Here is a 13,952-nt window from a genome sequence, read left to right on the forward strand (position 1 = left end):
GCATGAGCAGGGGAGGGGCAGAGAGAGAGAGGGAGACACAGAATCCGAACCAGGCTCCAGGCTCTGAGCTGTCAGCAGAGTCCAACGCGGGGCTCGAACTCATGGACTGTGAGACCATGACCTGAGCTGAAGTCAGACGCTGAACTGACTGAGCCACCCAGGCTCCCCTACCATGGTGTCTTCGTAACACAGATCGCTGTTAGGACGTCCAGGGCCAAGAAAAGTAAAGCGTCATGAATAAGCTCGCCTATCAAATCTGTTAGCAGGAACAAAACGAAAAGTGTCACCGATCATTTTATGTTTTTATACGTTCTGTGTTTTATTTTATACATGTAAAATTTTTATATATAAATTTGTTACATATTCATATACGTATATATTCAGAAATAACTGAAGATAAAGTCTTCAAAAATCCAAAAGTCGGGTTTGTGCTTGCTTTTTTTTTTTTGCAGGCCCCCCTCTTCCCCCCCCCCCCCCCACACACACAGTTGGGGAGGTTTACAAATGGAGGGTAGGAGGGTATTAAGGCAGTGGACAGATAGAATTCTCAGAAGCTTTTTTTTCTATTCTCTGGGTTCAGACCTTGGACTTAAATCAAGACAATCACCTTTCGCTAGCACAAGGGCCCAACATTTGAGAGGCAGGAGGTACGTGATATGTATTGGGCCTCCTCCCCAAACATGTCTGCAGCCAAGGCCCAAACTTCAACCTGATCACTGGGATTTCAGGTGACTGCTCCTGCCACATCAGTGACTCTTAACTCAGCATCTTGTAGCACTGGCTTTGAGCAAGACGTTTTGATTGGCTCTAAATCCTGATAATAAACGTCTGAGTAAACAGCATTACTAGGACTACTTTGGAGATGACCACACTGAAATTCGGACACGGACCAACAGGCCCAAGTTCATCTAGCAGCAGAGAGGGGAGTGAAGACTTGCTTCTGGGTACATCCACCTTCCAAGCGCATGTCCCGTAACACTGTACCCTGCTTACTTACGCCCATCTTCAAAAATCTGTCATTTTCACACGGCGACACCGATAGGCAATGTTAGGCAAGGAAACCAAGTATTACTTTTCGTAGGAAATTTAGAAAAGATCTCTTTTTTTTTTTTTACTTTGATAGCAGGAAAATTTCCCCCCAAAATAGGAAATATCAAGAGGGTGTGTGTGTGCGTGTCTGTGTGTGTTTTAACCGCAGTATCACACTGTGCTGACACAGATACTGTGCCATTATTCTAAGAGAGCATGCTGTTAGTAACGGGTTCACAGTGCTCGCTTATATTAATTCTAGAACTGTGGCTGTATTCCATATGGTTTCCTAGGGTTTGGGTAATTAGGAGCATTACCAATTTAAAATGTCACCCAGGCTCTGGAATTTGCTGTCAGGCTGTCTACACTTTTAGAAATACCAACATTCCCCTCCTCTCGTCCTCCCTAGGAAATACATCATCTTCACATGGCCCTGCTCCGTTGCAAGAACACCTGTGACCACTCTTTAGCGAATGCAGCCATTAGGGTGGGGAGTACAATTCACAGCACCACCCCCCCCCCCCCCCAAATAGATATGCCAGATCCAGAAGAATCTTTCCGGAGCCTTATTCAATAAAAATATAAAACTTCAGAGTCTACACCCAGTCCAAAACATGGATGCAAAATTAAGACACAATGAGAATTGCACCTGTTTGCTCTGGTGACAGGTGCCCTGAAAACCTGTGAGTGGTGCTCTTTGTCTCTTTTATTAGGGAGCTGTGAAGCACATCTTGGAACAGCGTTTTTCAGCTCTCTTGACCCTGCAGATTAAAAACCAAAGAAATGTTTGCCGCAAAAGAGAGGAAGGAGAAAGGTAATGGAAAGAAAAGAGAAAAAGGTCAGAGATGGGAGGGAGCCTGATGGATGTGGTTCAAACTTTGCCCAGATTAGTCCATTTGGTACACTTTAATAGACCCAGACCCTATCTGATGAAAAATCCCAAATGAAGGCAATTTCCCAGGTACCTTATTTCAATACCTCTTTTCAGGCCCAAGTAACCTTATTCATTTGGTTATTTCAAAACAGTGTATAGGCCTTGGAAAAGAATCTGATCTTTTCTTAGCATTATCCAGATAATGCCATCTGCTTCCCACTTGTGTATATATGTAAAAAGTTAATAAGGGAATTTTCAGTCTGGAGCTGATGGGAGAGGGTGGGGAGAGGAAGGAACATTTTGCCTTGTCTACGTAAGCCTTGCAATGTTGGAAACAAAGCTCTGGAGGGCTTAGAATAAATCCTCTGGTGAAAAAACGAAAGGTCAAAGCAAATATTTAGGCTCTAATGGAAATATACTACCCTTTCCAGCTGGGGTTTCCAAATCCGGGAGGAGAAAGGCCACTAACACAGATAACTCTGTTATACGCTTTCCTACATGGCACTTCAGGAAGCCTTGAAGCTACCTCCAATCATATTTTCTTGCCCTCACAGAAGATTACATTGGTCCCAGTTTTTATTCTAGCACTGGTAGGCCACCACAGGACTGGGCATGTGTGAGGACCTTGCCAGATATTAAGTTATACTTTCTTGCCCTAGGGAAAAAAAAATCCCCCCACGTTGGGCAGAGGCAATAAAATCCCCTTGTATCTCCAAAGCCATCCAGTTTCCCAAGGATGTTCTCCTGACACTATCTATTTGATTGCGATGTCTCCCTGGAAAGGGGAGTTCATAGATTGTCCCCATTTTATTGATGAGGAAACGAGGCATGGACAGACTACTTCCAGCTCAAGGTAACATGGCCGGTAAGCGGCAGAGTTGGGCAATGCTCAACCCTCCCCACCATCGTGGCCTTCTCTCTGTGTAGTAAAAGATGAGAAAAAAGGGGTGCGCTGTGAAGAGATGAAAATCTGGGCATATCAGACACCCCCAATGGTGCCACGCAGCTAAGTGGAAAGTCCCCATCTCCTCGATGTGCTGTCCTTGGGCCTCAGCCATCCAGCAATGACTGGCTTTCCTGGTCTCTTTTTCTGTAATTCTCTTCTTTCTTTCTCCCCTCACTTCCCACCCCCCACCCCCCCCCCCCCCCCGGCTTGCCAACTGCAGGCCTTTCCCTGATTCTAGGCTCCCTCATGTGTGATCCCCTGTGGCGGAGGGAGCCGAGAGCCTGCCAGACGTTCATGCTCTCTCAGAGCCTGGACGACAATCTCTGCTCCCCTGTATCTCCATAGGGCCATGGGACCACTTAGCCCAATGGAGTGTGAGGGGACGTGACGAGTGTCTGTTCTGTGGGGAGGTGGCTGAAGGTATACCTTGCCTTCCTTCCCCACACACTCTGCTCCTTATGGAGTCACGCTGGAAACCACCTGCTGGAGGTGAAAACAGCCGGACTCCCTGGGTTGCCACTTTGGGAAGAGCCACTCAGAACACCCTGGCCGTGCCACTGAAACAATACTTTTCTGCTGGGTGAAATCCTTCTCATTTTTCCCCCTGGAAAATGACCAAGCACAGATACCACATCTCTGGGACACGTTCTCTGATGTCCCCAGTCTAGGCCGCCTGGCCAGCCTAGAAGAGCTTACCACAGGACACTGCATATACAGTAAAACCTTGGAGTGCGAGTAACTTGTTCTGCAAATGTTCCGCAAGACGAGCAGACATTTCTAATGAATTTTAACTTGATAAACGAGCCATGTCTTGCAATACGAGTCGTCCGTGATGCCGAACATCACGCGATCACAACTGAGCCAATGGTTCTCTCTCTCTTTCTCTCTTTCACTGTGGGATTGTGGGTAATCACCCCCCATGCTTGGATGTTCAGTCTCAGGCTGCGGTGTTTGGCAGAAATCGGTAATTTTTCAGAACATTGGAAGGTGCCCCCCACTGGCAGTAGTGTATTTTTTGTCCCTTCAAAGCACCCATGGATGTTCCTCTGCTTTTCCGTACAAGAGTAAGCTTAGGAATGCTTTGCTTCATTCTAGGCCAGGCTGCCTGCAGGTTATAGACCCTTTCCTCTGCTGCCTTAGTGCCGGTTACATTACATAGAGTATATGACAAGAGTTTTTTTTTTTTTTTTAATTTTTTAATGTTTTTATTTATTTTTGAGAGAAAGAGACAGAACACAAGCAGGGGAGAGGCAGAGAGAGAGGGAGACACAGAATCTGAAGCAGGCTCTAGGCTCCGAGCTGTCAGCACAGAGCCCGATGTAGGGCTCGAACTCATGGACCGTGAGATCATGACCTGAGCTGAAGTTGGATGCTCAACCGACTGAGCCACCCAGGCGCCCCTGACAAGAGTTTTTAATACTGCACTGTAGTCGACATTCGTTAGTGAAACTCGTCCTACTCAATAACCCTCCTCTCTCCCGTTTCCCTCACACCAGCCACAAAGGTTTTCAAAGGTAAATGTAGGTTAATTTGCTTTTTTCTTGATATCTTGTATTTTCATTATTATTTTGTACATTGCAATACTGTAATCATTTTTATATGAATATTTTTGGGTTGTGGGACAAATCATCTGAGTTCCCATTATTTCTTACGGGGAAATTCGCTTTGATACACAAGTACTTAGGATTACAAGCACGTTTCCGGAACGAACTATGCTCGCAAACCAACGTTTTACTGTATTTTTTTTTTCTTTTAAGGTTTTATTTTTAAGTAATCTCTGTGTCCATTGTAGGCCTCGAACTCACAGCCCTGAGATCAAGAGTCACACACTCTACCTACTGAGCCAGCCAGGTGCCCCGATGATACCGCAAATATTTCTTTACATGTTTGCCTTCCCTGCCAAGCCTATGAGTTCCCCAAAGATAAGAAGCACATCATTTATCTCTCAGCACCCAGCACAACATGAGAGCAAAAATCGTTAATAAATATTTGTTGGCTAAATGACCAAATGCGATGACTCATTAGGGCAGTCTCCTAATTCCAACATCACCTTGAAATATTTCTGGAAAAGGCTTATGACGTTCCCCAGCCATTTCAACTCTGGGAGTGTCCTTGCATGCAAAGCTAGCAGCCAGAGGCTAAGCCCAGGATGCCCTTGCCTTATTCAGCACTTACATGCTGAATTGTTTCACTCAACCTAACCTTCTGCTTCTTGGTCTCCAAGCCATCTCACAGACCTGACTCTATACTGTTTCTTTTTGTGATCTCCATCCTTCCTCCTTGACTGTGATCCCAACATGTCTCTTGGGTCACCCTTGTGACTATCTGAGGCAGCCTTCTGCCCTGACCCAGGCCTCTTGGAAGGTTCCATGTTCCTTTCTGCCATAGGGCCTTAGTAAATGCTGCTCCCTTTGGGGTGCTCCCCACTGCATACTCTATGGTATCAGCCTATGGTAACATTTTTGTTTTTACCTAGTCAACGCCCATTAAGCTAGATCTTTTCTATTTGTTCCTCCAGGTCTGTGCTCCACTTTCCTCCACCTGCTTTTTGTCACAAGTCTCACCTACGTGAACCACATCAATGGCTTCCTTGCCCCTGGACCCCATTTGGGAGCAGTCAAGAGAAAAGACAACAGAAAGTCAGAGGGGGTGGGGACCGCGAGGTCAGGCGAGTTATTCTCCTGGCTTCTTCCTTCCTGGCTCTCCGGAGACTGGTTGTCTCCTCCACCCAAAGCCACAATTCTCGGTGGGTTTCCATCTTTACGGCTATGACCGTCCCATCCACTTTCCAGGAAGCGCCCATTGCAGCCTACATGTGGTAACAAGTCTCTCTGGCTAGTGCCAGGTTGCTTCAGCATCCTGTGTTGGTTCTCTTAACTCCGCCCACATCTTGGTACACAGTCCTGTGATTTAACTCTCCCAAAACACCCTGTCGAGTGTGTAAACTCTCTCCTGCGGAACCTTTGGCTGACACAACAACTCACCCTTCAGATTCCAAATGGCTCTCCGTGAGAGAAGACATCCCTAATCTCTGTTCCCTTCCCAAGCTAAGTCCTCCTGTTGTATACCCTTCCTTTGTAACACTCCTCCTGGTTATAATTTCCCATTCAATGAGTGATTATTTGATTAACATCTGCTCCCCTGGACTATACGCTTGGTTAAGGGAGAGACTTCCACCTGTTCCCCACCTGTTCCCCACCCTGATAAGGGCATACGGTCTGGCACATAGTGGAGACATTCACTACATCTCTGTTGAACAAACTGAATAAGGAAAATGTGTCTCTGGGGAGCCTGGGTGGCTCAGTCAGTTGAGCATGTGACTCTTGATTTTGGCTCAGGTCATGATCCCAGGGTTATGGGATCGAGCCCCACATCAGGCTCCATGCTGGGAACGGAACCTGTTTGAGATTCTCTCCCTCCCTCTGTCCCTCTCTTCTACTCACGCTCTCTCTCTCTCTCTTTAAAAAAAGAAAAAAAATGTGTCTTACTGCCACAAATAGGGAACCAGTTCATGATCCAGAAAATACTACCTCCTTAAAAAGCATCTTCTACCGGCATAACACAACCTCTCCAATCTAGTGATCGTAAGCAACTTTCAAAGGACTTTATTTTTTTTACATTGCCATATTATATCACACTATGATCCAGTTAGCTCTTGTGTACAATACTTCTATACAGAGAGAATAAATCCTCAGCCGCCCCCGGCTGCACAGGCAGTAAGTGAAGACGGCGAATTTGGGGCTCCTATCAGGGAACACAAGAAAATGGTGTGAACTTCCTGCCAGGACTCATGGGGAAAAGTCAACAATTGGTCCATGTAATAGTGGCCAAGAATTCTAAGAATGTATTTATAAATAAAGTAAATTCGAAAAATATTAAACAGATAGGGTCATCCTTTTGTTTATACAGATGATTTTAATTATATGCTCTGGTGGTTTTCCAGGGCAAAGAAATCCCGCAAAATGTTTGGATGGGGCTAAAAGAGCTCCAAGAAGGTTCAGAGACACTTATTTGGATTTTACTAGGTTAAAATTAATGAGGAATATCTAGGTCTTTATGAAAGTGTGAAACGAAATCACTCTTGAATAACAGAGTAAAAAGAAAGTAAATACGTACCCTTTGTTTTATACTTATTATGTTGTTATGCCTGTAAGAACTTTGTTGGCGTTACCTCATTTACTTGCGGCGACAATTCTATAATGAGAGTACGATTATTTTCTCCATGTTGTAAAGAGGCTGAGAATCTGATAAAGTTACAGCTACGGACTTAATAAACAGCAGAGATGAAATAAAAAAAAGCAAACGCGTCTAACTCAAACCCTATGCTCTCAGCCACTCCCTTCATCTTCCACTTACGTTATCATTATTATTTTTTTTTTGAGTTTACTTATTGATTTTGAGTGGGGGAGGGGCAGAGAGAGAGAGAGAGTCTCAAGCCGGCTCCACACTGTCGGCCTGGAGCCCAATGTGGGGCTCAAAGCCACAAACCGAGGTCACAACCTGAGCCAAAACCAAGAGTCAGATGCTTAATGGGCTGAGCCACCTGGGTGCTTCCCACTTAGGTCATTCTTTGCACTCTTCAGGCTATAGTAATATTGGTCACACTTGGCCTTCTTATTTCACCCCAGCAATTCTATAATTATCTTCCAAGACTGGGGTCCTGATTACCCCACGATCAGCCCCTTGAGTTATGCCAGTTATTATTATTATTAATTCCTTCTTTCTTTCGTGGCTTGAGCATATCAATACCTGATCCTGAACTGAATATCCCAACTGTAATTTCTGTACGTCCTATACGCCGAAATCCTGTGTCCAACCCACCTGTCCACTGCCAAGGCCACCAATGCTTCTTCTCGCCATTGTCATCTCACATCTGGTGACACCTCCGCCCAAACCACCCAAAGTGACGTGGGCCCCATGCTCTTGCAGTGCTGGGCCTGTTTCCATCACCACCTGCCATGGACTGCCTACCTCCATAGATTTCACTCGACTCTTTCAGTATCCCACCTCTTGACTGACAGATGGACTACACAGCTTCTAGACGGTAACAGAATGACGGACCTGCACAGCTTTCTTTGTGGTCAGAGAAGAAAATTCCAAATCATCCCAAGGCCTGCAGAAGACATCCTTTTACGGCCTTTGCAGCTAAGACTTCAATTCTGTTCAGATAATCAGCACTTCCATTATGGCATAAGAATCCTGCAGCGGGAGCTCCTCAGAAGATAGAATTCTATATCGGCTGTGCAGTGAAACTTGGTTTCGACCAAAGAGCTGCCTGTATTTGAACAATGCATGTTTAATGCTTAGGAACCCTTGTTTCACCTTGCCCGGTCCTCTGGCAGAAGGTAGATAAATCCATCACCCATCTTTTAAGAGAAGTACCTTTCACCAGTTCCCCCATGATTTTCCTCCGTTGTTGTGGAAAACACAGAGTATATGGATCACGCTTTGCTTATCTCCCGATGATCAGCCCCCTTCATAGGCTGCCAGTGGTCTCAGACAGTGGTCTCGGATTAAAGCTCACCTAGCTCTAAAGCTTTAGACACTCAATCATTCATCGACATCTACTAAATGCCTCACGTTACCCACTGTGCCAAGCACTGCTAGGCGCTGGGAATGCAGAGATGAATGAAGCACGATTGTCTGGGACAGAGAGAGAGACAGATGTCAGAAAGAAGTACAATTATGTGTTGCATTATTGTATGACATTAATTATTTGTGTGCAATACTGTGTTTCACGACTGTAGGACAGAATTGCATACAGAGCAGGGTGAGAATACCAAGGAAGAAGAGTTTATTTTATCAAGGAGTCTGGAAAGACTTCCCTGAGGTAAACTGAGCAGTGGACATTGAAAGTTGAGTCAAAGTTGTGCTCTCTGAATCGACGGAGTAGTGGAAGCACCTAGAGCCTGTCACATTTAGGAGGCAATAGATGTCCTCAGAGCATCATCTGTGTGTTACGGGTAGAAGTAGGGACATGGCTGAGACATTAACATGACACGAGCCAAAGCTGGAGCAACTGTCAGCCACCTGATCACAGACGGTCTTGTATACAAGACCAAGAGCTTGGACTTGATCCACAAGTAAAGAAGGACCATAAAACATTTCAACAGGAGAATTATTCTCAATATTACTGAGTACTTATCCTCCTCCGTTTAGTAAACCATCCCCACTCCCAGGGAGGGACCCTGGTGGCCGATGTCAATCCTAGCTGGTTCCATTCCTTTTGCCAGTGATGGCTTTAGGCTCAGGTGTGTGATAAAATGTTATTAATGAGACCGGAGGGCAAGTCCGTGAGGGGCTATTGGCAAGTATCTCTTCCCTTCTGAGACACACAGAAAAGACACCTCTTCTTTCTCGGACACAGTTAAACTAGGATGTGATGTTCAGAGTAATTGGGTTAAAACACCTTGGAGTTATACCACCTCTGACAGTTTTAGCCGACGTGAGTGGGGACTTTCTCCCTCGTAAAGCCAAAGGTATTTTTCACTCTGGGGCCAGTAGGGAAACTAAGCCGGAAACTTGCAACATTCCAGAAGGACGATATGAATGAGAGCTACGAATGAGCAAGGGGACAGAGGGGAACAGGAGGTGCAGAAGCTAAAGTATTCGGAGCTAAAGTATTTGGAGACTGGACAGGAAAAGGGAAGGTCTAGACTGCCTCCCAGGTCTCTGGCTGGGGTGGCGTTTACGACACGCTCAGGTTTTGCGTGATGCCAGAACGGGAACAGTTGCGTTGCTGTGTGGCCAGGGTGGCCCTAGAAATTGCTTGTGGTCATCTGCGAACGCTGGAGCGGAGTTTCATGGCTGCTGGCACCGCTACAGCCACTACTGCCCGAGGCTCTGCTGCGGGGGCGCCCCCGGTCCCTCATGGTGGTCACGGGCAGGACAAAACAGCGCACGCTCCCCACTCACGCCACCTGTATTTTGTTCCACGCCTGTTCCCGCAATTTCCTTGCTAGTTTTGAGGCGTGAGGCAAGCCCAACAGCACTCGCTTAGCACCGGCACGTGTGTGCCCTTGAAACACAAGGGAGTTGACACCTTGTGGAGGCGAACCTTGGTCAGTCCAAGTGTGGCACCCAGGGGACAAGTCTTTCCCCTTTTCTCCCCTTCAATGAATGGCTTGGGGATAAAGGGGCCTCATGTGGCCTCTTTGAATATATCATGTGACACCAAGCAATCAGTTTTAATAAAGCTGTGACAAGGTCAGTAATATGCTCTCCTACCCTCTCCGTCCTTCCCGGCCTCACTCTCCTCCTCCTTAAACGTGCTTTCCTAAGATCGGCCTCCCTAATAAAGTACAAGCTCGTAAGCCTCTGCCTCAGGATCTGTGATTTAGGGAAGCTAGGTGAGGAAAATGACGGACGTTACGTGAAATTCGACATGACCACTGAGTCCACAGCTCAGATTAAGGGAAAAGAGGAGTCCAAGTTCTAAGCTCATCAGAGCCCAATTCCCGGTTCAGTGCTAGACAAGCTCAGGTGCTAGTAGAGTACTTACAACTGCCTTTTTCATGGATCGTGTGGTCCTATGTAACTGCTTATTGATTTTATCCTGTTTGCCTACTTATGTTCTTATACTGGAAAGCGGACACTAAAACAAAATCACGTACCTTAGAAATGATGGCTGCACAGAGGGTTCTGCCTAATCCTGGGCACTGCCTCAGAAGTACTGCCTTAGAGGGAACAGGGAGGTTTAGAAATTCAACCCTAGGAACTTTCTAAAATGCCTCGTATCCAGTGGGTAGGCAATCCATCAGGCAGAAGTTAATAGTAAGTTAACCAATAAAACCACAGCAGTGAGATATTAATCCTTCAAACCCTCCCGTTTTTTCCCCTAGTTCCCTCTCACGCACAGCTGATGCATTGACAGTATCACCTTAGCAATCTGTCCCTTCTTTAACGATTTTGCAAAAGCAGCATCTGGGATGATGGTCATCAGTGCCATTTACCGACTATTTTTGGTACTCCTTATGTGCACGCGGTAGGATTGCATCTCCTTGCTCTTTCGAATTAGCAGTGACCCCATGACTTGCTTCGGCCCCCGTGACGTGGTCAGAAGTACCGTGGGTCACTTCCGGTTGGAAGATTGAAGAACTCGGGGATGGGGTCTGCCATTCTCTCCCTCTCCCTGCGTGTTTCACGTGGAGGCCGCTCCTGCAGTCTGGGGCCTGGGGTGAGCCTAAGACAAGGCGGGGCCCTCAGCCAGCCCCTAATGGATTGGCTGGGACGTAAGCTCTGGTGGCTTAAACCACGGAGGCCTGACGGTCGACGGCTATGGTGCCATCACCCCGCGGTGCTGCCGGGTCTGAGTCAGTCTCATCTCCATTCACCATGAACCTCAGAAAGAGTAAGGGCGCTTGTCACCATCTTGAAAGACGCAGAGATGGGCTCTGAGCACAGGTATCTTGGCTAGAAATCCATCTAGTGCATGGAAGCCCCCCGCTCCCTCTTGCCCAAATGCCCTAAAAAAGAGTCTGAAACCACCGCGTATTCAGTCTCCTTGGCTCTCCCTGAAAGCTGCGCTTTGCTCTCGTACCAAACGAAAGCAGTTTCCTCTGACGGCTCTGGCATCTTTCTCCCTGTGGTCTTCCGGCAGCGGCTGCTATTCAGGCTCAGGAGAACCCTGGCACAGACATGCCATCTGCTTTCACACTCACATTCTACGCAGAGAATCATTCTACGTAGAATCATTCCCTTCACATTCTACAAAGGGAAATCTACGCAGAGGCTCCCTTAAGGCTCAAGGGGCCAAAGAGATCAGTTAAGACCAAAGTCCATTTTTCACGGCACCTGCGTAGCTCAGGCAGTTAAGCTCCTGACTCTTGGTTTTGGCTCAGGCCAAGATCTCCTGATTTGTGGGTTTGAGCCCCGCTACGGGCTCTTTGCTGACAGCGGAGAGCCTGCTTGGGATTCTCTCTCTCCCTTTCTCTCTGCCCCTCCCGTGCTTGCATGCTCAGTCTCTCTCTCTCTCTCAAAAGAAATAAACTTAAAAAAAAAAAAAAAGAAAAAAAAGGCCAAGGCCCATTTCTCTATCTTTCTGCTCACCCCTACCTCACAGAATCAATCCCTGGGACGAGTTCCTGTGGTATACAATCTAGCATGAATCTTGGCCTCCAGAGTGGGTTGAACAGTGTCTCCCAGAATTCACGTCCACCCAAAACCTATGAATGTGACTTTATTTGGAAATAAGGTTTTTATAGATAATTAAGTTCCGATAACAACATACTGGATTATAATAGGTATCATTAGAGGAAGAGACAGATTAACACACAAAGACACATAGAGACATTGTTACAGACAATGGAGACAGAGATTGGAATGATGCATCTACAAGTCGAGGACCGCCAAAGATTGCCAACAACCACAAGGAACTACGAAGGGGCCAGGAAGCCCACCCCCTCCCCCAGGGCCTTTAGAAGGAACATGGCCCTGGGACACCTTGATTTTGAACTTCTGGCCTCCAGAACAGGGAGAGAATAAATTTCTGTTGTTCTAAGCTACTGAGCTCGTAAGGCAGCCCTAGGAAATGAAAACAGCCTCCAAAGTCCAAGCCATAGGAAAACAAATGCATTACTCAGGTCTTTCGGAGAGGGGGAGAGAGAGAGAGACCTGAGTTTCCCAATAACTCTACCACTCAGTAGCTGTGCACCCTAAAGCAAGTTAGTCAAATGTGTGTATCTGGTCCCTTTATCTATACTATTAGACAACAGGTATCGTGGTTGTTCGCTGCATGGTACGGTGGGCATTTGCCATTCCTATGCCTCGCAGCATCTGAACCCCTTCCTGTGTTTGGACAACGCCCCACTTCTGAGGCAGCACCAGCCTCCCAGCAGGGAAGCTGAAGGCGTCTGATGGTCCTTTGTCGCACCCTCGAAGCTGAATCAGAGGCAGGCCCAAAGTTCCACCAATAAGATGCGTTTTGCAGGCGAAGCTCGGAATGTGAGAATTCGGGGCTGCCAGAGAATCCGCTCAGGGGAGGTCACAACTGCGTCTGGGTTCCAGCTCACCAGAGGGGAGTTCTAAGGACAACACTCAAGGGCACCAGAGGGTGAAGGCTGGGCAGGCATGGTGCCCATGTCTGGCTGCACTGCTGTCTCTCTGAGACCAATTGTACAATGTGACTTTGGAACTTATTCTTGGTCACGGAGCCTCCACGCCTACTGTCTGATGACTCCGTATCCTTTAAAGAAATTATTTTCTCTCTTTCCTTCCCTCAAGTCGGGAGAGCTGGCTTTTGGACTTGGCAGCTAACAAGTTAACACACAAGTACTAACGGAGTTAAGGTAATGCCAAGCACCTAGCAGGAATCAGGAGTGATCTCCTTTCTTCCTGCCTCCCTACACAGCACTGAGCAAGGGTTTTGCTGTCACCAGGTCAAAGATTATGCTCAGGGGCGAGAAGCGGAAGATGTAAAGAATGGATTTTTGAAAACGTGGTATATACATACAATGAATATTACTCTTCCTTAAAAGGGGGATTCCGCCATGAGCAACACCAAGGATGAATCTGGAGGGCATTCCGCTCAATCAAATAAGCCAGACACAGAAGGACAAAGGCTACACGATTTCCCTTGAATCAAAGCATCTCAAACAGTCAAATTCATTGAAGCCGAGAGCAAATGCTGGTCGCTAGGGGCTGGGGAGAAGGAGAAATAGGAAAGCATTAGTCAAAGGGTATGAAGTTTCAGCTGCGTGAGAGGAGCAACTCAACTCTGAATTCCTGGATGTCCATTGCACGCTGTTTGCTACTAACGATGCTGCGTCACATACTTAAACATTTGCTAAGGGGATGGATCTGCTGTTAAGTGTTCTTATCACGGAATATTAAGTAAACAGCAGGACGAAACTTTGGAAGTGATGTGATGGATACGTTTATGGCGGAGACCGTGGTGATGGTTTCCCGGATATACGCTGATGCCTCCAATATCAACAAGTTGCACATGTCAAATATGTATCATTTTTTGACCTGATCCATACCTCATTAAAGAGGTTTTGTTTTGTTGGTGTTTTTTTTTTTTAATATTTTTTTAATGTGCATTTATTTTTGAGAGAGAGACAGAGCGTGAGTGGGCAAGGGGCAGAGAGAGAGGGAGACACAGAA

General features: G+C 46.6%; 1 protein-coding gene across 2 annotated transcripts in view; it reads right to left on the bottom strand.

Moving 5' to 3' along the window:
• The window catches only part of PUM3 (pumilio RNA binding family member 3), a 335,043-nt gene that overhangs the window by 172,106 nt on the left and 148,985 nt on the right, over positions 1–13,952 (bottom strand). The window lies entirely within an intron of this gene.

Source organism: Acinonyx jubatus, chromosome D4 (assembly GCF_027475565.1).
Source record: "Acinonyx jubatus isolate Ajub_Pintada_27869175 chromosome D4, VMU_Ajub_asm_v1.0, whole genome shotgun sequence".
NCBI lineage: Eukaryota > Metazoa > Chordata > Mammalia > Carnivora > Felidae > Acinonyx > Acinonyx jubatus.